Raw genomic sequence first — 25,838 nt, 5'->3', positions numbered from 1 at the left:
ACTGCGATTACAGTCTAAAACTGCAGGATGTTACATCTGGGATGCAGTCCCCACCATATGTGGCATGTGTGGTCACACAAGTGGACACACATGACAGTGCTGGGAATGATACACCTGCCATAAGATGATCTGTTTGACAGACATGCAGCGGTACTGTCCGCAGTATGTGTACCAATGCTATGTCTGGCAATTGTGTGGCTATGTGCACACGGGTGGATGTCAGTGATACAGGTGTCACGTGACATACAGTTGGTTACACCTGACCGCTGTGTATGCGTTAAGTCATCACCATCAAGTAACAGTGACATAGCCTACTGTTTGCACATGGCATGGTAGGGTGGAGTGTGACACACCTGTGAGCCATCCCTGGCACACATACATCTACACAGGTGGATCACCACGTTATGTACACAGATCCCTCCATACTGGATGTACAACCAACTGTACTGTCTGTATGTCGCCATATACAGGTGTCAATGATGGGGATGCATTGTGACTGCATGTTGTAGTTGGGCACAGCTGTGGTATGGACATTGGCCACTGCACATGCATGGTTGCTGAATGCACAGTACAGATTGTACTTGTTTGTTGGTCCTACATGTGTCTCCTGTAGCCATGTTTGTATGCATTGCTATTGGTGGACATGTGTGTTGACATACATGACACATGGACTGTGGTATGATATCACGGGTGTCATGGGCGACTACTACAGGGGAATGTGTCCTCAGACATTGCTACCTCCTGTACTGTGAGCATTCAACAGACATGGACCCACCTTCCATTTGCATGCGTATGATTGCTTAGGACACTGTTCTGCATGGGGGACAGTAAAGGCTTAGCTATGTACATATGTGTTGTGTGTGGTCCATGCACACATCCACTACAATCACATGTTTGACATATCCAAACATGCGTGTTCATTGGTGTACAGCAACACTCATGTGTCACAGCTGTGTACCACCTGGGGCCCCTGGTATGTCTTGAGCTGACCTGGTCATGTATAGTGGTATACTTGCAATCCATAACACCTGTTGTAACCCTGTCAGTACATGTGCACCATGCACAGTTGCTGTAGACCTCTGTACAGTCCACTGATCATGTGTCACACGGTGTTGTGGTAATGTATGGCTGTGTACTGCTGCAGCAATGACATGGTGATGCCTTGGGGGCTACAGTGTAGACTGCGGTGTGTACATCTGGGATCTGCACCTGTGACAGCTGTGTTGGCAGCTGAGCGTGTGCTGATCACTGCATGTGTGTGACCACTCTGTGCGTGGGGACAGTTATGCCTTACTGTGCCCTTCCGTGTCTAGACTCCGTCTGCATGCAAGATGGCCCTTTGCAACTGCTAAGTGTGTGAGCATGCCCAGAACGCTGTTGTGTAGATGGCCACACATGACAGTCCCAACTGAGCCCTTGTGAGTTGAGACTTCGTCTGCATGCAAGACGGCCCTTTGCAAATGCTAAGTGTGTGAGCATGCCCAGTATGCTGTTGTGTAGATGGATACACATGACAGTCCCAAATGAGCCCTTGTGAGTTGAGACTCCGTCCGCATGCAAGACAGTCCTTTGCAAATGCTAAGTGTGTGAGCATGCCCAGTACGCTGTTGTGCAGATGGACACACATGACAGTCCCAACTGAGCCCTTGTGAGTTGAGACTTCATCTGCATGCAAGACGGCCCTTTGCAAATGCTAAGTGTGTGAGCATGCCCAGTATGCTGTTGTGTAGATGGACACACATGACAATCCCAAATGAGCCCTTGAGAGTTGAGACTCCGTCCGCATGCAAGACAGTCCTTTGCAACTGCTAAGTGTGTGAGCATGCCCAGTACACCATTGTGTAGATCGACACACAGTACAGTCCAAGCGGACGTGTACTACTAAGCGTGTGGCCATGCCCAGTGACATCTTGTGTTGGTGATGTACTTCTGTGCATGGCCGTTGACATCCTGTATAGCCATGGTGGTCATCCAGCCAACAAATGTCCATTTTCAGTGTCAAGATGAATGCCTATGGAGTACACACTGGTTGACTATCTTGAAGGGTGTACTGTCTGTGGGGCGTCCCGTGACTATGTCATGTTGTCGTGGTGCACCGTACATCTTACGTTGCCACGATCACACCACTGCCGTGTGTTTGTCTACATGTACCGTGGGACAGTAATATGTCTGTATGCTTTCAGACTGATCACTCTCTATACAATCCCTGTCAGCGTCCTTGTCAGTGCGGATGATGACACATGCCTAGATGTCTGCCTCTGGGACTGCTGTGCTTAGTAATCTCGGTAGCGCATTCTGAAAATGTGTCATGCTGTAGTGTGTTAGGATAGTTAGGTGTACGTTCAACTCCCAGCCCTGCCAAGTGTGTGTGTATGTATGTGTGTGTGTGTGTGTGTGTGTGTGTGTGTGTGTGTTTGCGTGCATGCTCACGTCCGCCTGGGGATGCAGTCTTGCTTTTAGATGCCGCACACCACAGCAGTTACCTACTGATGTCTTTGTCTTTGCGGATGATGACACGCACCTAGATGTCTGCCTCTGGGACTGCTGTGCTTAGTAATCTCGGTAGCCCATTCTGTAAATGCGTCATGCTGTAGTGTGTTAGGGTAGTTAGGTGTATGTTCGACTCCCAGCCCTGCCAAGTGTGTGTGTGTTTGCATGCATGCTGCCATCTGCCTGGGGACTCAGTCTTGCTTTTAGACGCCGCACACCACAGCAGTTTCCTACTGACGTCTTTGCCTTTGCGGATGATGACACGCACCTAGATGTCTGCCTCTGGGACTGCTGTGCTTAGTAATCTCAGTAGCAGGTTCTGTAAATGCATCATGCTGTAGTGTGTTAGGGTAGTTAGGTGTACGTTCGACTCCCAGCCCTGCCAAGTGTGTGTGTGTGTGTGTGTGTGTGTGTGTGTGTTTGCGCACATGCTCCCATCCGCCTGGGGACTCAGTCTTGCTTTTAGATGCCGCACACCACAGCAGTTTCCTACCGACATCTTTGCCTTTGCGGATGATGACACGCACCTAGATGTCTGCCTCTGGGACTGCTGTACTTAGTAGTCTCGGTAGTGCGTTCTGTAAATGCATCATGCTGTAGTGTGTTAGGGTAGTTAGGTGTATGTTCGACTCCCAGCCCTGCCAAGTGTGTGTGTGTGTGTGTGTTTGCATGCATGCTCCCGTCCGCCTGGTGACTCAGTCTTGCTTTTAGACGCCGCACACCACAGCAGTTTCCTACCGATGTCTTTGCCTTTGCGGATGATGACACGCACCTAAATGTTTGCCTCTGGGTCTGCTGTGCTTAGTAATCTTGGTATTGCGTTCTGTAAATGCGTCATGCTGTAGTGTGTTAGGGTAGTTAGATGTATGTTCGACTCCCAGCCCTGCCAAGTGTGTGTGTGTGTGTGTGTGTGTGTTTGCGTGCATGCTCCCGTCCGCCTGGGGACTCAGTCTTGCTTTTAGATGCCGCACACCACAGCAGTTTCCTCCCGACATCTTTGCCTTTGCAGATGATGACACGCACCTAGATGTCTGCCTCTGGGACTGCTGTGCTTAGTAGTCTCGGTAGCGCGTTCTGTAAATGCTTCATGCTGTAGTGTGTTAGGGTAGTTCAGTGTATGTTCGACTCCCAGCCCTGCCAAGTGTGTGTGTGTGTGTGTGTGTGTGTGTGTGTGTGTGTGTGTGTGTTTCCAGCTGCATGACAACAGTACATTGCTTTTACAGTATTCACTCTCCATAACATCCGTGTGGCGTCTTTGCCTTTGATGCTGCAGGCTAGACGTGTACTTGTGAGAATCATGTGTTCCACTGATCATAGTAGCGCGTTTTGTAACTGCGTAATGCTGTCATGTGGTACAGTGCTTACGTTTATGTTTTGCTCCCAACCCTGCCATGTGTGTGTGTGTGTGTGTGTGTGTGTGTGTGTGTGTGTGTGTGTGTATGTATCTATCTATCTACATATATATATATATATATATATATATATATATATAGCTATATATATATATATATATATATATATATATAATGTATATTGTATATAGATATTATGTTGGGATTATCACTCTTGACTGTGCTGCATTGTCTGTACGTGAGCACCTTGGATGTACGTACATCTGCTATGGCTCTGTGATAGTGCATATACTGTGTGCTGTAGTGATCATGGGTTATACATGTGTAGTGACTGGTTATTGTGTTGCTGGGTATTACACGGGCATTGGAAACAGTGTTAGTGCAGCACCTTTGACTGGTCGTATGCAGATCTCGGCAACAGTCAGCAGTGGTTATTACATTGGAGTGTGAGTATGGCTCATATCCATCTGTAGTAACTGTCAATTCTATGCACCTCAGGTTAACATTACAGACGCAGGTTTATCCACAGGTTGTGGTACAGATCCCAGGACTGTATGTGTAGACATTGACAGACAGGTGCAGGACTGGGTTGTGTTGGATGCATGGAGGGGTGTCCATGGCCAGTAATGGGGATCTCTACAGCCTGGCAGGTACGGTCTGTGACTGTCCCACAACCTCCTGTATATGGCTGACACATGCTGTACCTGTGTATATGCAGACACACACACTTACCACAAACAGCTATGGCTATCACATACACACACCCATTGCACCACCATTGGGCCATGTAATAACCGTTGTCCCTCATACACACACACCTACGTGTACATTGGATGGCTCTATGACAGCTCTGGACATGTTAACACCACACCCTGTGCATATGATGTCACCTGTGCCACCACCTGTGATGTGTAACATTGATGCAGGATCTGACTAACTTGGTGCTGCTGCACACAGTGGCTTTATTCCACTGCATTGATGTCAGCATGCTGTTAACACACAGTGTGTTACTTCCAGGTGTACTTCAGCGAGCATGATGCATTGCAGCTATGACCATCACTGTAGCATAGTTTACAGCACTGTTACTTCTGATGATGTAGTCTCCATCCATGTGCCATTTCACTGATGTGTGTACTATTGGCAGCATGTGTGTCTGTGTGTGCAGTACGTGTGTGATGTGTGTAGTACACATGTATACATGCTTACAAATGCATACACGACATTACACGGGCTTCACCATTCATACACTAGCTTACTCGTTCTTCCACACTCCACACGCACACAAGGGCTAACACGAGCACACACATGCTTGCTTGGGCTTACTGGCACACACGGGCGCAGACAAACTGTGGGCAGGTTTGCAGGTCACATCGGTGGTATCCATGGCATACGCCGTCAGTCTCCTGACGTTCCCTAGGATAGCTCATAACATGCCTCTTCCACCGAGTACTGACAGCACACATGTGACACTGTTCTGGTGAGGTTACAGTGTTTTATACATACACACTCATGTTGTCACCTATCTTCTACCCCTTAACCTACACTACACTGTAGAGTCTTGGCCCATATGGCATGACATGTTGTGATTCACTATCCTCAGCCTCACTTGCCTCACATTGCCTACAAATGCTTCGTTACATCTCTGACAGAGCGCTTCCACACATAAGTATCAGTATGCAGTAGCCATGTTGTCTCCAGCTTGCCATTCATCTGCATGGCGTACTAACATCTAACTAAACCTACGTTTTGTATGTATATTATCCATATGTCTTGTTTTGAAGCACAGCGCGTTCTCGTGGTGCTGCGCTATTCTTCCACACCAGGGATCGGGGGAGGACAACTACTGGTTCATTGATATCCAATGGACAAAGCCGCCACTGGCCTTGGACTTGGACATTAGCATGCTTCTTCGACTGTATTCATACTGTATTTCCAGCTCTCATTGCTCCGTTTAGCAACGTGCAAAACGTTAGTCGCATAACATCTGGGTACATTTCTGCACATAACTCTGCTCTTGCACGGACAGCTTACTGTTGCATGTATCGCATAATTACATCATTTGCATAGCTTACACATACAAATGGGGTATGTTGCAAATCCCAACATTGTCCATGCAATGTTCGTGTTATGGGCGGTCTTGCACACCCTTACGGGTGTTTGCTGAATAGCCTGGCAGTCATCTTTCCTTGCTGTACTCTCACTCAAGCCATACACGCCGGAGGCTTCGTGTATCATGGCCTTGGCTTTGCTGTGTGCTGTGTCTATTTGTGGTGTATGCATGGCTGTGGGTATGTCCCACTGTCATCACTGGTAAAGGTGACACCCTATAGGTACTTCCTGTAGACTGCTTTGTCATTTGACATGTCAGCACATACCTGCAGATGAACTTCCTACTGCAGCGCTTTTCATACCTTCTGAGTTATCTTGCGGTCGATAATGCTGTTTCCTCAGACATGTATCTGTTTCTGATCATACCTATCAACCTCCTAGTGCAAAACATCTGTACAAAACCTAACATGATGGGGGGACAGATAGGGGCAGATTCTACATATTGCTCTTACAAATGTAGATAGTTGACAGTATTATAGGTTTTGCATTAGTATGACCTTTCTGAGGGATTTGGGGTCTTAAACACATATGTTTATCATTATTTAATGACGTCAGTTCTCAGGTATTTGGCAGACAGGTACAGATTGTGAGAGGAACACACCACACATATGAGGCATACATCTGCACATTCGTACAGTTGCGAGGTATGTTTCTGATACTGGACATCAATTTCCTTACGCCAATACACACAATACATGGCGCCATCACAGGCCAGTTACCATTACATTCCTATTGCAGGACACACCCACCCACATGGTTATATTCCTCACACAGGCCAACAGGTGCTTATCCACACTAATTATTCCATCATGTACCTTATGTGTACGCCGGTATTTGCGCTTTCCGTCAGTGGCAGAGCTCACGTACGAGTATGGGGGACTGGACACTGTATCGGTGACACCGCATGACACCCTGAGGGACACATGTCTTTTGAGTCTATTAACCTTCCACATTGACTTTCACAGGCCATACGTTGTAATTCACATTTGTGGACAAACATGCTTATGACTTGTACATGTTTTGTCATTTGTCCTGACGTCTTTCTTCTCACCTGTCCACCTAGTATCACTAGTTCTGTACATTTCATTAGGACGGGTTACCTTCATACCTCTCACCTGTACACATTATGGGTATACGCCCTGGGGTTTGACCTATGATTCTGTTACATTTGTCATGATAATGTGCCTTTTTGGTAGATTGATGGTAAGCCATGACGGACTGTGCGGTTAGGTAATCATGACTGACATTTCTATTTCATGATTACTAACTCTCATAACATTCGTATTCCTGACTACGCAATTATTCTATCAATGGTCTGACTTTGTCTGAGGTATATTTAATATAGTCCCTATTTGTCTGTCGTGTACTATGCCTTAGTCCAGCTGTCTTATTGTGACATTCTAGCAGGTATGGTTACCATCTTGGTCATACGCATGTCCATCCATGATAATCGCATACATGACACTGATATAGGTCCCTATGTCTTCCCCCAGTGGTTTACACAATATCCAGTAGATGGGTTGCACCTTTTTGGAGAATATAGGTGTGTGCTATACCCACATAGGTATATTGATCACTCCCATGGGGAGTGCCTAATAGATCTGTGCCAACCAACACCTTGGCCCAATTCTGCATACCCATCATTCCCATACCTGACACACCTCCACAGTACCCATTAGACATGTTTAATGTGAGTGATAATAAAGTGTGAGGACACTTCCGAGTACTCCCCACTCTGCGGATATCAGCTTGTATGTCATACATTCAATCGACCCATGTGTTATTACCCTTGCACCTGCTACTGTTGCATGTACAGCTATATCATAGTTGCAGCTGTGACATCTTTCGCTTCAATGACGGTTCACACTTCATACAGGATCAATTTTTGGGGTCCTACAAAGGACACCTATATTCATGTTTAACGTGTAGAACTTGCAGGCCCTGTCACACTGGTACTTTCCGGGCAATGGTGTGGAAACCATCGCTGTATTCTCCTTTCACACTTGTCTGTCTGTCTATCCATATTAGCTATACCATGACCTATTTATGTACATGTGTTATATGTACAGGGACATATGTTTGTTGTGTATATATCTATTTATGTATCATGTGTGTATAGATATATATATGTACATATATACATATGTCTGTACATTCCTCATCTCGTAATTTGCTTTGGATTATGTCTGTAGATATATGTGTATATATATCTCCATATCATACCTTTCAACTGTACAGATTTCCGCTGCATGTACAGCTGTTTGCCTCTTATCTTTGGTCCGTTTTTCATAACCTTGTGTCTGTCTGGCAAGTTAGTGGCATATTATTAAAGACTGACATTGGTAAATAATGACAAACATTTCAGGTTACGACTTCATACCCTTCAGAGAATCCATACTAGTGACACACCTGTTATTCTATCCACTTTCTATGTTTGTTAGGGCAATATCTGGGGATTGTCCCTATTTGTACCAGTTGTTGTCATGGCTTTGTCCGGTTTCGTACTTTACGGGGTTAACAGGTATGAGCCATGTACATAGAACATGGGGAAAATAGCATTCATTTTCTATTCTGTGAGCGGATTACACACGCACAGGCGCACTTGCATATCCTTATTGTGGGTTACATATGTTTCATAGATAATTGTGCTTCCGTGAACTTTCATAATTCTGACCGTAACAGTTACATATCTGTATTCTAGTTTACAGACTACTGTGAAACACACATTCACCTTTACATATTTAAATGTGTGTACAGCACGGACGCTTTCATTACACTTTCAAGTTATATATGCAGTGGTCGTAGGTCAACCGGGACTGCATTCACGTTGGCCGGATACCGGAACCACTATTCTATTGGTGTTCTCCCTCATTGATATGCATACCCATAGTACTTAGCTACATCAACATACACCTCACCGCTTCACCTACAACACAGGCATCGATTCTCCTGCTGGGAAAAAGGTGGTACTACATATTACAAATTCCCTATTGCCTACTGCTGTGGACTCCGGCTGCATTATTAATCACTCTGAGAATATGCAGAACACCAAAGCATATTTTCCAGCCACATACAGGTCTTTGATTGTCAGGGTGTTCATGTAGTGATCTGGGTTTAGGCTTGTCCACCTGGTGAATGGAACTTCCCTGGCCGAGGTCAAATGTCAGACGAAGCATATGGACAGGGATTATCTCCCTGTTTTGAAGTTTTACCTGTGTTTATAGACACAGGTGTTTGGGCACCTGTCAGCAGCTTATTCTGTTAGCATTACATATTATGGGTGGGGTTGTTACAGTCCATACTCCACGGTGAGGGGTGTTCCCATTCACATTTGACTATTACCTGTATACAGTCATATGGGGATTATTATTTTTGGACATGAAGTGACTACAGGTATGCAGTTGTACATTACACAAGTGTGAAGGGCTGTTCCTGTAAATATGTACGGACCATACCTCTCAACCTCTTAGAGCACCGAACCTGCGCAAAACCTACAGGATGGGGGGACGATTAGGGACACATTTTAACGATTGCTCTTACAAGCTTAGAACGTTGATAGAATGCTAGGTTTTGCATTAGCATGACTTTTCTGCAGGTTGTGGAGTCTTATACTCAGGATATTTCTCATTATTTAGTGACGTCAATCCACAGCTAATTACCACACTGGTGCAGATTGTCAGAGGCACACACCAACACTATGGGACGAACCTGTGGTCATTCTTAGGGTTGCCACCTTTTCGACTGCCCAAAGTGGGACATGTTCTATAGAGATGTCAGATTTTCCAAGACAAAACATACCTACAGCCATGCATACTACAGAACTTTAACCTTTTTTGTACATATAATAGCTTATTCTAGTAACATTTGAATTGCTTATGCTACTTCACATAACATATTGAGGATTCATATATAAAATAACTGTTTTATGCGACTATTAAAGTAAATTAGGAAATAACATTGTCCTAAACTCTCAAGACATTTGCTATGTCTTGATTTTTTTCACAGGGCACAATTGCCTACAGAGGGATGACTGAAAGTGGGACAGGTGGTGACCCTAGTCATTCTGCGAATATCCAGACAGTTGAGTGGTATGGCATGGACCTCTGTAATACGCTGTTGTGTTCTGGCACAGCAGTAGCTCAGCATTAAAGACTGCAGTCGGAACGTGCTGACAGACAGTTGGGTTCCAGACTTCATACTCCAGACATTAATGCCAATGTGCAAACTGTTATTCTATCAAATTCTATGTTTCTAAGAGCTATCTTTACAGATTGTCCTTATTTTTGGACCTTTGTCTCACTTATATTCATGGCTCTGTCCAGATATCTTGCTCACACAGGTTGACAGGTATGGTCAGTCATGACTGCACACAGTCAGTGTCCCTCACACTTGATCAGGGTTGACCTGTTTACGTCAGTGTCTTCCTCACCCTCATGCCTTTTTCCACTTTGCAAATGTGTGCATTATATTCTCCCTCCTATTCATGCCTGGACATGTGCGTCACGGGAAGGTATTTTATCCTGGGTGGTAGGTTATGCATGCCCACTTAGGGCTGGACAGTGTCATGGACCTCCACTGCACGTTCTGACTTGTGTCCAGATATCTACTGGATTGGGCATCATGCCGTCATACCCATTCTACTATTTACACAAGTTGGTCATCCCATGAGGGGTATCCCAAAAATTGGACAAGACCAAAACAAGTTAGATACCGAAGATTTTTCTGGCTTCACAAAAACGTGCAGGGGGTTTTACCTGCAGGGGATACATGGTTTGCAATCCTGACACTGCCTCAGGTGACAATACCTACTACATATGCGTAAGGGTCACTGTGTGTAGCTGTTTCTGCAACAAACCAGTGGACCAAGTACGGCTGGATTTGGTGGATGTTCTGGTGTGGTGGCAGGTTGTGTGTTGTGGAGGGTATGCTGGGTAGGCTATTATGCATCCAGGTGTGTTGCATTTGTTATGGCCAGTTCCATCAGGACCCATCTGTGGGTATGTGACGGTGCCGTATCTATACATTTGTCTCGCATATTTTCATATTCATATGTTTGTGGGATTGTGTTCTATGCTATGGCCTGTCTGCTTGTCTTGCAGCTGTTTCTACATGAGGTTGTGTTTCTTTCAACTTCACCCGTTGCCCCTTCATACACCTCCAGTTCAACTTTTCTGCATACGACACAAGTATCGCCTTTGAAGAATTTACCATTAAACACCCACCCCTCACACACGAATTCCTCACACTCCATAGAGCACTACTTTGGTTGTTGGCCCATGACACGGCCAGAGTTACACATTGACTACCCTACATGTTTCGGGTACCTTTATGGTTGTGTGGACTACCCTGCCATGTTTGCTTTCCACATGCTATACCTCACGCACATAGGTACATGCCCTTACTTCACTTTCATTACTTGGTTGGTGTATCCGGGTACTACCCGTTCGACTGTGTCACATACACGTTCGGATTATACAGCTGCCTTCCGGATTTTGCCAGCCTGTTCTACTCATTGGTAGGATGGCACCTTTTCCTATGTCCAAGCTATTCCTTACACATGTCCGACTGTTGTGTACAATGCCTCCCCACAGTTGATGGTTGTGTTTCCACCTTTTCAATTGGCCACAGTGTGACTGCAGTTGCGGCGAACACAGCATATTTTACAGGCCGACACATACCCACGGTCAGTTCGGCAGATAGAACTTACGATTCTTGCCTATATCTAAGCTTATTCTTGTAGCATTTCGGTATCTTATCTTATTCTGTTTGTTATGACATTTATGTAATATACGTCCAGTGAAATATGTTTAATGCAACTATTGCATGACATCTACAGAAGAATTATGTCCTATATTCTCTGGACATTTGCCAGTTTTACATGTTTGTGTCAGGACACATCTGCCCACAGAGAGACTGTCGCTCGCAAAGTGGGACAGGTGGTAATCTTGGTCGACGGTACGGATCATACTGTTCCTTTCGGCCTACATGTCTCTGTATTGTTATGGCTGTTTATATGCTCCTTCTGTTTCGTTTACATGCGTATGCTATTTCCTATCACATTTGGTATGTGAAATACGGACATACCTTTTGTATGTGACTATTACATGGCTTGTGGGATATGATTCAGACATACGGTCACTACATATATTTACATTTCTCGTTGTGTATTTTGTTATGGACACATCTGCACAGCTATGTTCCCTCCCTCACATTATGGGTCGGCTGGTGACCCTCACTGTTGGACTGGATGTACCTACTGGCGGCGCGCTAACATATGATACGTGTCACTTCCGCATGGTATAGTTATCAACACTACGTTGGACTACAGGCACATGGTTTTTATGTCATTTGTTCATGGGTAGGGACCCGTTATTCCCTACCATGCATTTGTGTTTGATTCTTCATTTTCTGTTCGCAGGGACTCTGCTTTGCATACATTTCATTCTCCACGGACAATGATAGGTACGACTATTATTGCTGGCGGAATATAATATTCAGCAGTTTAGGTTGCTCCTCGACAGTCGACATTGACACACCTCCCTGTGCAACTTCGATACGCCCCTTGCACTCGCGCACGTTTCCTATGCACGTGGCTGTGGCGGCTGCGCGCCTTCATTAATATGCATATGGCGCGACTACTCCATATATACGCCGCACGGCCGGCTCAAGCCTTACGCCGGACTTGCGCCAAACTTCATGAATCCCAGGGCATATTTAGAGTCTTACAACTAGCTGACACCTTAAATACAAATCTCTGCTTTGAGATAGGATGTATAAATTCATTTGAAGCATCAACAGAGGAACAATGCCTACAGGATCCACATGGACAAGTGCCATTCAATCTTGAAAGCACATCCAAGGTAACCTCAGTGGGCTCATAGTCTCTGTAGCAAAGATGTCACTTAAGAGATTTTTTTTTTATAGGTATAATGTGGACTTAATTTTTTACCTGCTGAGAGGTCTGAGTTGTCTGATGTTTTACTAAATTTGCGATTGTTTGGTCGCAACATTTTACTTATGCTATGTTTTGCAGACAATCATTGCAATAACAAGCAATTTGGTGAATTTTACAGAGGAAAGGGAACTATACTGGATTTGCAAGTTTCTCTCTGACAGGAAGCCTGGTATAAACAACAAGGTTTCTTTGAAACCAGTTCTTAGATCTAGGGATTTGCATAGATAATTTATAATGGTTGTGTATTGGTTAATGTGCATTTTAAATTTCTGAGTAAAAGCCTGAATATTTCAGTCTGAAGAAGAACTGTGAGTTTGAAAGCGCTTACTGTGTTTTTTTGCTGCAAATAAAAGTGAAGTTGTTTTAAGCTGTGGTTGTGTAACTTTTCATTCTCTACTGTTTGCTGTTTTGGAGTTATTGCAAAGTTCCAGCTTCATCTTGGTGAAAGGTCACTTTTTACTTTTGAATAAATCCTGTAGCATTAAGTATATGCTTTTATATACAATATTCAGTTCATTGAGAGATGCCTGAAAATACATTTCATTGTTTAACAAGATACAGTACATCTTATTTGCATTGTTACCATAGTTCATAATGACTAACCTGCCCCCCCCCCCCCCAATCAGGTTTCATGAAGCAATACCTCTTGTCCCTGGAAATTGTAGCCAGCAATGCCATTTCATCTTGAGACCAATCAAACCAAAATGTTTTCTCCTCTTAAGTTTCCTTAACTTGTATTTACATAATTTTTCATACATGGCTACTGTAGGATGCAGTGAAGAATTATAGGTAGTATTCCATTTTAAACCCATTCCTATTTCAGTGTTGCCATCTGTATTCTCGAACAATAAAGATTAATTCCACTTACAAGTAAACATTTCTAAATTTAACAAGGTATGTGATAAAGAAGCAGATTGGGCAGGGAAAAATTAAAACCACATTTAAACAAATTAAAATAAAACTCATGATGACTAAATCACAATAATTAAATATGTGAAAATCAGTGCCACTGTGAAGAATGTCAGACAATTCAATATTGTCCATGCAATTTTTTGTTATGTATTGGCAATTTTGCTCTCTTCTGTTGACTCTCATTGCATAATCCATCTGCATCTGTGCTCACACAATTTTGCCTAGTTTTTTCAATGTAAGGTTTTTATATATGAGTATGAATATGTTACTTCATATTTCCTGTCAATGTACTTATTATTTTTCATCTAATGTATTTTTATTCAGTGTCTTTGTTTTGGGACATTTCTGCATTCTTTGATTTAGTGTGATTGTGGAGATTATATGTAAGTTCAGGAGTAGGGGAGGCTTGCCTCTACATTAACGTGTGTAGGGGAGGATGCTGCCTGCAGAAAAAAAAGAGACTGCTATTTAATTTTTTGCCATTTTGCATTTGGGGCATTAGTTATATTCATTTTGGTGGCTTGGCATTTTGATGATCTGTGTTCCAAAGTGGAACTGCATTTCTTAACCAATATTTTGTCTGTCTGTTTATGTTTATTACCTTTCTTTCAGCTTTACATTGAATTTCACTGGTGCATCAAATATGCACTTGATTAGATTTATAGCATAGTATGTCAGAAGGTCCAGTGGATTAAGTCTATGTAGTTGCTGTGGTACCAGATGTGATTAGACCTTGATCAAGTCACTTAACCAGACATTGCTCCTCAGTCATCCCTGAAAACAAACTGTGTGTCCAGTGGGCCTTCCTGGTTAACAAATGGAAATTATTATTGCTATTATTGATGATGTTATTATTATTATTAGATTTTATTATTAAATTTATAATTGTTTGGTGTTGTAGTGGATTTTTTTTGCCTTCTTCTAAAATGTTCATTGTAGTTACTTATTTGGGTTTTGTTCATGTCGCTCATGAAAATAGGTGGCACCATACTTCCTTCTCTTCTTGCTTTGGTTTCAGGATACTTTTAACCTGCTTTCACACTTCTGTCCATTAAAGGTGATTATTTGTCTTACATCTACTGTATGCCACGGTGGTACGGCAGTAGCGTTGTTACCTCACAGCAAGTGGTTCTCCCGTTCGATTCTCGGCTTGGGAGTCCCTTATGTGTGGAATCTGCATGTCCTCCCCATGGTTGGGTAGTGTTCGAAAGACATGCGTGCATAAATGGGCCTGCCTTTGTTGAAGGTTGGGTGTCGAGCTGGCACCTCGGTATTTCGTAAAAATCTACTGCCAATCATTAGCAGACCGAGTCTCACTGTGGTGACCCCTTACCGGGAAAAAGCCGAAAGAAACAACATTTGTCTTACATCTGCTCCAACATTTGATAGTATTTTACTACTGTAATTCTGATGGCATGGTTTGAACATAGATGGCTCAGCTGATTTCCTTTATCTACTTTTTCATCATGTTTACCTGATAGTTCTTTGATGGCTTACTATTTTATAAGATGGTTTGTTTTCTAGGCATTTTGCTGGTAATCTTCTGGAGTGCATGTACAGAGTTTTGCAACAGGTGTTAATTTATTAATACATATTTTTATATGATTCAGCTGTAAGATTTGGGTTGTTGGCTATGCTCTAGATGCAGCATTTGTGATTTCTGTTTTGTTCCAAGAGGTCCTTGTAATCATTTGGCTGAGAGATGAAGCTTAATCTGAGGCATTTTAGTCTATTTTCATAGTCCTTCATTTGAAATGATACCTTTGTTAGTTCTCTTAGTTCCCTCGTCCTCTTATCATGTACAGCTGTAATTCAAACCATACTTCAATAAGTAGTCCATCTGGAGTGCTTATTGAAAGTGCTTCTGAATTTTTTTTTCTTCTTCCTGGGTGATGGAGTGACTAATCTTTGCTGTTTCCTGTACTTTTTTAAACATGTTGATGCTGAATTTCAATCTTGCATCAGTTATGTTGCTTATATTTCTCCCTATAATATATTTATGTTGGGACTGTTTATACATACATGTATTCATGGTGTTTTTATTGAGCTGTATGTAGTAGCTATTGATTATTCTTTGTTATTAGTTTTATTTCTACATAAAATTATATGGAACTGTTATTTATTTATTTAGTTGTTTATTTATTTTTACTTCTGCATAACCTTGTCTGGAAGTGCCATGTATATATGTATTTATCTATTTATTCATTCTTGTTTATCTGTCAGTCTATGTCATACATCTCTACCACTGAGTACAAGAAATCTGGACAAAGCCTAAAATAATGGGGGTACAAAGGCTCAAAAATAGGGACAATTTTAAATATTATACTTTCAAACCTAGTAATTTTGTAGGATAACAGGGTTTGTGTTAACATGTATTTTCTGAAATATCTGTAGTCAAACTCAAACATATGTTGTTATTTAATGACTTCAATCCTTAGTTATTTGCCACAAAACAACACATTTTATGAATAAAAAATCAAAAATATGAGAGAAAAATCTGGACATTTTGCAAAATCTGGACAGTTGAGAGGCTGTGCTATATATTTTGGACTTTTTATGACTATTCTTTTAAAAGTGTATGTGCTCATTTGGTTTGTTTGTGAGTTTTGGTTCCTCATATCTTTTTTTTTCAATTTCTGTTGGCATTGCTGTTGTCACTAGCTTTGTGGTGAGTTTTCTCTTCTTGTTTCTTCTGTGGCTTGGTATTTTTCTATATTGCTGTGGTATTTCTTCAGTATTATTGTGGAATTTCTTCATTTCTTTCGTCATCAGCTGTGTGTATGTACCATTTTAGTGTTTTACTTCTTCTGCAGTACTTTATAAATCCTTCTGATAGCTTTTCTGAGATTTTTTTACTTAGTAATTGAAGACTTGCTATTGTTCCTTCTTTGGTTTAGATTTTTTTTTTACTTTCTGTTTTATTTTGTTGCTCCTGTTGAAGCAGTATAAGAGAAACTGTCTTTTGCTTTTTCTTTCCGTGTTATGGATTTAGAATTTGTTATATGTGATTAATTCTTTACTTCATTGCTTATATTGTTGTTCTAATTATTTATTTTATCTCTTCTCTTATATTTTGATTTTATTTTTATACCTGTTTTTAGCTTATATGTTATATACGAGTTTTTCATAAGCTGTGTGTTCCCCTACCATCATTTTCATAACTCAGTTAGACTGGGTGGAGCTGTGAGCCATATTTAATTGTGTCTATATTACAATGCTGTATAAATTATTTGGGAATTATTATTATTTTAATATGCACTTGTACTTGTGTCATATTTATTTGGGAATTATTATTGTTTTAATATGCACTTGTACTTGTGTCATATTTTATGATGTATGTGCATATTATGGATTTTTTTTATCGTCTTAAGCAAGCAATAATGCCCAACAAGGCAAGGCAGTAGTTATCAGGGAAGTAATGCCTGCTCAGGTGTGTTGTGAGGCCCAGTGCTGCAGTTTCCTCTCCTCCCAGCACCATACACATGATGCCTCTGTCATTGCACTAGTCAGTCACTGAGGCATGAACATCACCCCCAGTAGTCTATGTAGATGACCTGTGCGACGTCTGGTCTGCAATAGAGGTTGGTTGTTAGCTACTTCATCCTATCCATCCCCCACCCCTTGGTGAACCCTACCAATGGCTGAAGTCCATTCTCGAACTTGGGTCATCTGTAACACAAATGGATACCTTGATTTTATGCTATTGGGTCCAATCAAAGTCTAACATTCTGGAGTTCAGTAACACTTTCTTACTGCATCTTCATACCAAAGCATCCTTGTGTCTATCTTACTACCCCAAAACTGCTCTTCTGTATTATAAGAGCAGTAGTTTTTGGCTACCTGTCCTCTTCTTTTTTTGTCTGTTTATAGAGCTACTAAATCATTTCCTTACTTTCCACATAATCACTTCCTGAATGGTCCATTCTTATCTTGCATTGTTTTAATAATTTGGAAAATACCAAGAACGCCAAATGATTTACCATTCTCAAACCATCTTTTTCTCCCTTTCTTAAAATGAATGCTTTTCTTAATGAGGTTCAGTCTAGAACCCCATATAACTAAATAAACAAACAAACACAAACAAACAAATAAATAAAGCTAACCAACATTTCAGTTCCATTTCCTCAAAGGATACATTATCTCACAATAAGTGCTCACTTGCAAATGGTATGCTTGAAAAAATACCATTTTTTTCAGAATGACATCACGTATATGACTTCTATTTTTGTGTAATAGTCTTTTTCTTCAAAATGCATATACATTCTTGAATGTACATTCTCTGTAGCCATACTGTGCTCCTAATACTTTGCTATAATTATTTGTTAAACAAAAAGGCACTTATACTTTATTTACTATTAAACCAAACTACAAAATTGTATTAAACATGTTAATATTATTCTGAATAAATCTGAGTAGAAAAAAAATATCTGTGTAGCTAACCATTCACAAGTCAACACAATCCTTTAGTCATATATTTAGCAAAAACAATAAGGGCATTAACAATTAAACTAAACCAAACTGAACAGAGCTCAATTGTCATCCCTTTGCCATCTGTCTATTAATCACAGTTTTATCCAGGCTTTTTCAAATTGAACTTTACAAAATTGTCTACAATACCATATATAATAATATATCCTCCGTATGACTGTGAACAACATTAGACATCTCCAGCTGAAGAAGTATTAGAGTAACTGTCTGTTGCTAGATGGCTTTATTCTTTCTGTGTTTTGAGGTGTTTTGAATGTATGCCCTTCTTTAACATTTCCGCCACCTTCATAAACTTCATAACTTCTACTTTGATGCAGGCTTACTTAAGGAAAAACAGGACCTTCACTATCTGCCTGCCTTACCTCCCATTTGACATTCTTGTAAGGTCCTATGCCCTACAAACCTGTTATTCAAAAAAATGTCCACTAGTTTTATTGAAAGCAATCCGTTTTGCTACGTCCTGTCGTAGAAAGACATGTCAGCAACACTGCTTTTTATCCAAGAAATGATATGATGCTAGAGATATGTTCGTCTGTTTGTAGACTTTTTTAAAGATCTCATATAATTTTCCAACTTCTGTCTTCTCCTTTTTAAAAATCTATCAAAATGTAGTAACATTACTCATGTGATTCTGTTTTCCTGTATAACAAATAAAGCTTTTCTCTTGTAGATGAACCAAAATGTTAGAGATACATAAAGTTTGCCTGTTCACCCATAAACCACATACATGCATACATTTTTCTACCCTTCCTGATCAAAATTGCTATCACTCTGCATTGTTCAGTCCTAGTGACAACATAATTTTTCACTTCAAATGCATTTAATTCATTTTCTATTTCCTAGGCTAATAAATGCTATATCTAATAAACAAATGACATCTACATTTTCCACCTTTATCCATTTATATATTATATGGCTTTAGGTTAATGTCTGATGCTATTTATATACTGTATAGCTCAGAGAACAGCCTGGCATTTAGCTTTCTTTATTCTTCTCTTGTCTTTTCCTGTCTGTCTCTCTTTGACTTATAAAACAACTCCTTCTGATTAAGATGCATCTAATGTTTGTTTCATATGCTCATTCTTCTGATAATGCTTCATAAGTATTGTAATTATTATCTACAGTAACTTGTCCTAACTCTGATCACATCTGATCACATTTTATTGACAACAGGTTGTAAACTCCCCTTCCCCATTCTCTTGATTACCTTATTCTGCCTCACCTGCCTTATCAGACATAGGCACTTATTTACAGCAATTCTCTGATCAAGCTTTATATTATCTTGTTTGCAATCAGACCAGAAATGACTTCCTTGCTTGCAGTTATTTGTGAGTCCATTTTTCTATGATCTAATATTGTTCCTTGCAGGTTTTATAATGCCACTTTGGTTGTTTTCTTATGACTTAATAATAACACACATTTCTTAACCAGGTAGGACCAAAGGGCACCAAGTCCCTTCTCAATGGTGACCCAGGACAATACAAATGAGGGCTAATCAAACTCTGTACCACAGAAACTACAGCTCCCAGTCTTAGGCATCTGCGGAAACTGCCATACACTTTGCGGAGATAACCTTTTGCTTGTTATACATAATGTAATGCTGATTTAGCATTACATTTGGAATATGAATAATATGCATGTGTGCAACCTTGAATTCAACTAACCCTAGTCCATATGCCAGAGATCATTGTTTTCTTTAATTCCATTAATTTTAAAAATATTTCAGAAGCTTATTCATACTATTTTCACTGTCAGTTCATCCTTACAAGAAAACTCTGGTTCAATTTTATTGACATGCTCTGAGAGAAAAAAAAAAAGACTTTGATAATATTGATTCTTTCTCTGCAGCTCATAAGTTTATTCAAAATATATTTTATGCAAAACAAATACCAAAGAAAGATTGATTGCCTAAGTGAAAAATTGAATACATATTCTGCATTTTGATACCTAAAAGTACCAAAACAATGTTCCTGAGAATCAAATGATCAGGTGGAGAATCTTTCTTATCATGAAATTACAATACATTTCATCTAATAAATGGCTGTATATAGATGTTATTCCAGAACCTCATTGAGGCCATGTGAAATTCAATCCTTGGCCTTACCAGGTTACTGCCACACCTGATCCTTTGTTTCATTACATATGCAACTGTTGATTTTCTGGCTTGTCATCACCTATTAGTCAGATCTGGAAACCCCTTATTAACACTGAATGGAAAGTTTATTTCTTTAACATGACTTGCACCTACCCACTAGTCCTCGTTTACCACCAAGACAGGCTGGCAATACCTTCAGCTACAACTCCTTAATACTACTGCAACTATGTAGGTCATGAAGAAAACCAGTTCAGTTCCACAGTACATGACCTTCCCTAGTATAACTTGTGAATCTCTTTGAGGCTTAAGATGAGCTCATCCTCTTCGGAATCATTTGTTCATAGGTTCATAGGTTCATAGGTTCATACTAGGCTATCTGCCCTAGGGCATTTATAAGCCTAGCCAGTGTGTTTGGCTTTTGCCACCCATTTTAAATTAATTTTGCTATGCCCTTTTTCTAGGTTAATATACTGTGCCTCTGTCTAACAGTGACACAGAAGTGATACCCGGGGTAAACCTACGATCCCCCATCCACTTATTAAGATTCCTCTTGAAGAGAGTCAATGAGGGACTCTGCCTAACCTGGACTGGGATTTTATTCCAGAGTGAAGGGAGACTCTGGGTTATGAATCTGTCCCACCAGCATGTCCTATTTATTTCAGTGCTGAGGTTCAAGTCTCTCGAGCGCGTAGCCCGATGGGATTTGGATTTTCTGAGGTGCAGCATGTCCATTAATTCCGGATTGGACATGGCTTTATACATCAGGCACAGTTTGCCTCTGAGCAGGCGGTATGCCACTGAGTAGAGCTGGAGTTTCTTTAACCGGGCAGCATATGGCATCTGTTTGAGCCCTTTGATCCTCTTGGTGAGGTACTTTTGGGGTCTTTCCAGTTGCTGCAGGTGTCTGGTAAGGTACATCCCAAAAGGGGCATTGTACTCAATTATGGGCCTGATGAGGGATGAGTAAAGAGGCACGATGACCTCCCCTGATCTAGATGTGAATCCCTTCATGATTAGGTGGGCTATATAAAATGTTTTTCTAACCACTTTGGCCACATGGTTGTCAAATGAGAGATTGCTATCAACTTGGGTCTCCAGGTCCCTAATTACTTCTTCCATACTTAATGGATTACCACCTATGTGGTAATTTGTGGGCACTTTGTTTTTGCCGAAGGGGATGACTATACACTTTTTGGCGTTTAGCTTGAGTCCATGGCTCTGGCACCAGTTGTCTGTTTCTGTGAGTCCCTTTTGGAGGATGCTTGTGTCGGCTGGAGAGTTGATTATGGCACCCAGTTTGCAGTCATCTGCGAACTTGGTCAGCCACAGTCCTTCTGTGTTGGCCTGTACCTCCGAGAAATATATACCGAACAAGAGAGGTCCCAGGACTGAGCCTTGTGGGACGCCACTTGTAACTGGTTTGGAGTCTGACATGGCTCCAGCAATTCTAACCATGTGGGTTCTGTCCTTGAGCCAGTTTGCAACCCATCTAGTGACATAGGGGTTTATATTTAAGCTGGTGAGCTTATCTATAATGCCCGAGTGGGGAATTGTATCGAAGGCTTTTGCGAGGTCCAGGTAAGCTGTGTGGACCACCTTCCCCTCGACAATGGCCTTGGTGACTGTTTCAAAGAAATTGACCAGGTTTAAGAGGCAGGATCTGCCCTTAACAAAGCCGAACTGGGTAGGATCCAGTGTTTGTAGGTCCCCAATATCTTTATTTATGAGGTCCATGATGATCCTTTCCATAGCTTTGCAGACCAAGCTAGTCAGGCTTATGGGTAGATAGTTTCCAGAATACGTTGAAGTACCACATTTGTGGAGAGGGACCACTGTTGCTGTACGCCACTCTTTGGGTACATATCCTGTGTTAAGGCTGAGATTGAACAGTAGTTTTATGTTTGGGTTTAGCTCTTCTTGGAGTTCATGTAGGACGCAGCCCGGGACACCATCTGGTCCCATTGATGCTGTGTTTTTTGCTTTGGAGAGGGCGGCTCTTACCTGAGCATCTGAGATGTCAGGGGGGCAGCACTCTGCTGGGATAGATATTTGCCCTTTTGGTGGGGGGGGGAGTTTGCGCTGAACCTGTCAGCTAGGATGTTGGCAATGTCTGTGGGTTTGGTGTATTTTTTGTCGTTTTGGACCAATTCTGAGCATATCTGGGAATTCCCACCTAGGTTCCAACATAACTAAAGAAAGCCTTGTGATTATCCTTAGTGTCCTGTGCAATTTTTCTCTCAAAGCTGGCCTTAGACGATTTTATGAGTGTCCGTAGTTTTTTGCTAACACTGATCAGAGATGCCTTCCCTTTTTGGGATTTTGCTCTATCATGTAGTAGCTTCCTCCTTCTGTTGTATAGTTTGTTTATGGCTGGGGTCCACCACACAGGACATCTGCCTTTGGAGGATTGGGTCTTGGCTTTATTTGGGATTGCATGATCCATGCATTCCTGAAGGTGTTCATAGAATGTGTTTATAAAGGATTCTGCAGTCTGGGCTGTATTTTCCACAGGCCCGGGGGCTCTGAAGGATTCCACCTCAGTTTGAGAAGTGTGAAATTTGCTTTAGAGAAGATTTTCACTGTGGTTTTCTGGGAGGGGGTGGGGTCGGGATGTGAATATCCAGTGAGATTAGTTTATGGTCTGATCTTACCAGTGAGGGATACACTTCTGGTCTGGAGCATATAGTCCCCATGTTGGTGATGATCAGGTCCAGTATGTTTTCCCCTCTTGTGGGAGTGGTAACAAGTTGTTCCATAGCATTTGAGTTTACAAATTCTAGGAACCTTTGAGCTAGGGTGTTGGAGCTAGAGTAATGCTCCCAGTCTATGTTTGGGTAATGGAAGTCGCCCAATATAATGGTGTTTGGAGAGACCTTCATATTTTCTAGTGTTCTCAGGAAGGCCTTGTGGGGTTCCTTGGTTTGGGAGGGTGGTCTGTAGCAGGCTATAAACTGGAAGGCAGTTTTACCCACTGTTAGTTGCACATGGATAGTCTCTGATGCTTCGTGCTGTGCCACCAACCTGGAGGTGTGGGTATCTTGACGAATATTGATACTCCCCCTCCTTTTCTGGTTCGGTCCAAGTTTTGGGGCTGAAAAGCATGGTATGAGGTATAACCTGGTAGTGCTGGGGTGCTCTCGGGAGCCTTGAACCAGGTTTCTGTTACTGCACAGATGCATCTTGAGGTTTAGACTTCTGCGTTGAGTAGCATTACTCTTAGTTTCTTATCCCTTGTGATACCTATGGAGGTGGGTTTGTCTTTTGAGCCTTGCCTAAAAAAGGCACTATGGGGGTAGCAAGAGCCTTTGACAATATCCGAAAGCCCAGGGGTGACAGGTGCAAACCGTCCCTAGCAAAGCATCGTGGCTTGTCGAGCATGTCATCCTAGGCTGACAGGCATTGGATCCCATTTGAATGACACCAATACTTAAGCCAATTGTTGAAATTGATCATCTTGTCTTCATATTGTGTCATCATTCTTGGTGAGGGTAAGATGCTACTCAAGGTCAGGGTCATACCGGCCTGGGCTACATGCTCAGAGATCTCCTCTATGTCTCTTTTCATGTAGTCCAGGGAGGTACATCTCAGGTCATTCACACCAGCATGGACAATGGCCGAGTCATATTTGTACTTGCCTTGGAGTGACCTGAGTGCTTGTGTTATGTGGCGGATCCTAGCGCCCGACAGGCAGCTCACCGTGACCTTCTCCTTGTTCAGCCTGGTGAGCGGGACGTCAGTGTGCCTGACAATACCTATTACAAGTGTATCAGGTGTGTTGTTTAGCCTTAAGGGCTGTGACTGTTCAGCACACTGGCTTTGTGAGCTATGTGTTGCATGTGTTTTGTTTTGGGGTAGCGGTTGCTTGGGTGTCTGCTTTGGAGGTCTCTGCTGCTTAGGCAGATTTTTATTTAGAGCCTCCGAGTATGTTTTTGTGTGTTTATGTGTTTGGTTTGCTGTCATGGTAGGTCTATGTGAGACTGGAATTGTAGTGAGTGTGGTTTCCTTCCCCTCCTGACTGGTTATGCCAGTACTGAGTTGAGAGAGCTTAGCCTCCAGTTTGGCTATATGGTTGCATCTCTCACATATGTTGGAATTTGTTGGGAGGAGGAGAGGGTTGTCTGTGTCAGGCAGTTGTAACATTGCCTCAAGATTCCTAGATTCACCAGCTGGACCGGACAGGAGATTGACAACTGACCTTTGGACATGCTAGAATAGTATTGGGAATTTCTTTATAATTGAAAAAAAGGGCCAATGGGGAACAAGGTACTCAAGGGGAGTTTGTGAGGGTGTAGGGGTGTAGTGCTTTTAATTTTTTAGTGCTGACTTTTATAATTGCTTTAGTGAGCAAGTGCCAGGTAACTTAAATGCAATGTGTTACAGGTAATTTAAATGCAAAAATGACAAACAGTAACTTTCTTTCAAGTGGAACAAGGAAATAAGTACAGTAAGCAATGCAGATATCACTAGGGATCCACAGAAGCGCTGAAAAGCCACGTTTTAGGTGGACTTAGCATTTCAAGGACATAACAAGCAAACAAGCATACAAACAAAGCTAGATTCAGCAGGCCTGGGTCTAGTCTATGCTACAGCAAACAAGGCATACCAATTTCAGTAAGAAACAGTTCAAATATGCAGGCACTATAAGCCTTTAACCAGAAATTCCCAGCTCAGAAGGGCAGAGACCAGCCACTCCTCCCACAAGAGTGCAGACCACAAACCTTCTTAATGTAAAATAACTGGCCTGAAGCCCAAGTGCTTTAACCAGAACTAATACACATTTAGAATAACAGACACTGAGCCCTCAATCAGCAGTTCCCAACTTAGAAGGATTTAAGCTACCTGTCCTGCCACCACAGTGCAGGCCACAAACCTTCCTAATGTAAAACAACTGGTCTGAGCCCAATTGCTTAATCCAAAAGACTTATTTAATCAAGTTACTACCAAGCAGTAATAAATACAATTGAGTACTTTAAAGAATGCCTGGATTAGTGCTCAAGTTATACAAACAAAGCTAGATTCAGCAGGCCTGTATCTAGTCTCTGCTACAGCAAACAAGGTGTACCAATTTCAGTAAGAAGCAGTTCAGATATGCAGGCACTATAAGCCTTTAACCAGAAATTCCCAGCTCAGAAGGGCAGAGTCCAGCCTCTCCTCCCACAAGAGTGCAGACCACGAACCCTCTTAATGTAAAATAACTGGCCTGAAACCCAAGTGCTTAAACCAGAATTAATAGACTTTTAGAATTACAAACACTGAGCCTTCAATCAGCAGTTCCCAACTTAGAAGGATGTAAGCTACCTGTCCTGCCACTACAGTGCAGACCACAAACCCTCTTAATGTAAAACAACTGGTCTGAAGCCCAAGTGCTTAAACTAAAAGGCTTAGAGTGAGTTACACCAAGCAGTAATAAATGCAATTGAGTACTTTTAAGATGACG

The sequence above is a fragment of the Protopterus annectens genome, chromosome 5.part0, assembly GCF_019279795.1.
Source record: "Protopterus annectens isolate FY-2018-M chromosome 5.part0, PAN1.0, whole genome shotgun sequence".
NCBI lineage: Eukaryota > Metazoa > Chordata > Ceratodontiformes > Protopteridae > Protopterus > Protopterus annectens.
This window is presented reverse-complemented; position numbering follows the sequence as displayed.